This window comes from Pteronotus mesoamericanus, unplaced genomic scaffold, assembly GCF_021234165.1.
Source record: "Pteronotus mesoamericanus isolate MK-2021 breed Mesoamerican mustached bat unplaced genomic scaffold, CSHL_Meso_final contig_752, whole genome shotgun sequence".
NCBI classification, from domain to species: Eukaryota; Metazoa; Chordata; class Mammalia; order Chiroptera; family Mormoopidae; genus Pteronotus; species Pteronotus mesoamericanus.
Window position 1 is genome coordinate 1,239,987 of NW_026555251.1, and position 3,121 is coordinate 1,243,107.

A 3,121-nucleotide genomic window follows, 5' to 3' on the forward strand; every position below is an offset into this window, starting at 1 on the left:
AAGAAATAAATAGTGATAAAATATGTACTCTTATTTTTATTATTTTTATTTATTTTTTAATATTTTATTTTTATTGTGTTTTTTCCATATCACTTATTCTCCTTATACCCTCTTCCAACTCCATCTACCCTCTCTCCTCTCCCACTATCACCACACTGGTGTCCATGTCCAGGAGTCCTTTTTCATTTTTACTCTATCCTTCCATTTCCCACTTTTATTTTTATTATTCTTAATTGACCTAACAAATAATAGTTTATTCAAAATAATTATAGCAGCAATTAACTCAATTATGTATGCTTATATAGAATGTGTATATATTGAATTAGGTATGCTTATAAATAACAGCAATAATAATATAAGAGGGATAAATTAATAATACATTGTCATAATAAAGTATTCACAAAACCAGTGAATACTGTTATTTGAACTGCATTCGAATTACTTTGTATAGTAGATAATATATATAATATACATACATACAGTACATAATATACAGTATGTAAAAATATATATCAAACCCTCAGACATCCACAAGTAACAATACAAAAGAAGAGGTATAGCCCAACTGGTGTGGCTCATTGGATTGAGCACTGCAAACCAAAGGGTTCTGGTTTGCTTCCTCGTCAGGGAACATGCCTGGGTTGTGGGCCAGGTTCCCAGTAGGGGCCACCGAGAGGCAATCATGCATTGATGTTTCTCTCCCTCTCTTTCTCCCTCCCTTTCCCTCTCAAAAAATAACTTTAAAAAAATAATAAAAAGAGGTACAACTGATAAAATAATAAAGGATAGAAATAAAATTACGCAAAATGCTCAATCAAAACTACAAAAGTCAAAAATGTGTGGAAAACATAGAAGCACAAAGGGCAAAAATTTAAAATGTAACAAATATGAAAAATATTAATGTAAGCATATCAATAGATGCTTTAAACATAAGTGGTCTAATAAACCAATTAAATGTCAGGACTGCCACAACCAACCAATCCAACATGTGTTTTCAGCAGGCAATAGAGGCCACTGAAGCAAATCCTGCTGTAAAGGCTCAGCCCCAACACAGCAGCTCATACACTGTATTTGTGAACACTATGCACAGCCAGTCAGCCTCAGAGTCCATCCTGCACGCTCATGTGCCAGCAGCTACAAAGACTCAACTACAGAGGAAGGCACACAACCCACACAAAAGGTGCTCTTGGAGCAAACGACTCAGGTGATTAGAAAGACTGCACAACCAGAACCTGGAAGACACCTACAACATAAGCCCCCCTGTCAAGACTGGGAGACATAGCAGATAACCTAATACTATAGAGAAACAAATGCAGAGAGACAGCCAAAATGAAGGGACATAGAAACCTGTCCCAAATGAAAGAAAAGAAGAAATCTTAAGATAAGAAATCTTTAAAATTTGAAGAAAAACAATCAGATACAGTTTAAAACATGCTTGCAATTATGATAAAAGAACTTAGCAAAAACTTGCCAAAGAAAGATTAAGGTTAAAAAGTATATAAAATCATAAAAATAAACCAGTCAAAAATATTGTGACTGAGGAGTGATGTTAGCCTAATAGCAACATGAGAAATCCCCTTACTCTCTCCCATGAAGATTGAACCATTTGAACAGCTATAATAGAGGACTGCCTGAACAACACACAAACATGTCTGAGAGAGGTCGATGCATTAAAACACATGAAGGTGGGCAAGTGGGAGTGATCTAGGGAGGTGAAATGGGAGAATACAAGGGAGTGAGGGGGACAGCCCTGCGTCCCAGAGCCCACGGTGAGGCTCAGCCTGGAGAGGGAAGGAGTCAGGCTGTGGGTGGCACTTGTTTCAGCCAGGAGGAGCAAAGAGTTTCAAGCAAGCGTTCCTGCAGGGCTGGGCAGTACAGGCTGCAGCTGAGCCCAAGGACCTGGGCAGGGCAAAGAACAGAGGTGTGGATACAGTTGTCTGGCAAGCTGCATTATAGACAAAGAAGTAAAATTAGGGAGCCTAATCTCCTTCCCTTAACCTCCCAGAGCTCACCTCCCCTTACTGTTTGTATCACATTGCAGAGCGTATTATCTGAACACTTGAAAACAGGTACTACAGAAACACTTTTTCCCTGAACAAAGGGCCCGGTCTTCAACTAGCCCTAGGGTTGGGTAGAGGTGCAGAGGGACGCCTCAGAGGTCCTCTGGTCACCATTGTTGAAAGGGCAAAGCAACGAAGGAGGAGGCCGGTTTCCCCCAGCTCACCACACCTTTACACATCAAAGCTACACTGTGGGCAGCATCTGACAGCAATGAAATTTCGTGAATTTGGAGCCCTATTCCATACCTTATTCCTCTCTGAGGTTGGTTTCCTGAAATGAAGGCTACCAGATCACAGGGGAGATGCTAACCTTCTGAGGAAACACAGGAAATTTTTCACCACCCAGAGGAGATCTGAAAAGCTAGAGAAGTGCAAGAAAGCTTAAAATTTTTTAAAATCTTGCAATTCATTGCCATCTACTGGAAAACAATAGAAAAAGTTTTTCTTATCAATCTACTAGAGAAGTGCCAATCATACATAGATGCCCACACAGAAAAGGAGTCTGTCAATACAATGACTAGTCAAGGTAATGAGGCAAGTCAGAAAGAAAATGAAAAATCCCCAGAAAGTAAGCTTAAAGACATGGATATATGTGATTTAAATGACATAGAATTTCAGTTTGCGGTTCTGAAAAAATCTCAGTGAGTTACAAGAAAACACCAATAGACAGTTAATGAACTCAGACACAAAATCAACGAGCAAAATGAGCACTTTGCCAAAAAGATTGAAACTTTAAAAAATAACCAAACAGAATTCCTGGAGACGAAGACCTCAATACAAGAGATTAAGAATAAACTATCTCAATTTTTTGCATGTAGCCATCCAGCTCTCCCAACACCATTTGTTGAAGAGGCTGTTATTGCCCCATTTTATGCTTCTGCCCCCTTTGTCGAATATTAGATGTCCATAGAGACCTGGGCTTATTTCTGGGCTTTCTATTCTGTTCCACTGGTCTATGGGTCTGTTCTTGTGCCAGTACCAGATTGTTTTGAGTATAGTGGCTTTGTAGTAGAGTTTGATGTCCGGTATTGTGATCCCTCCTACTTTGTGTTTCTTTCTCA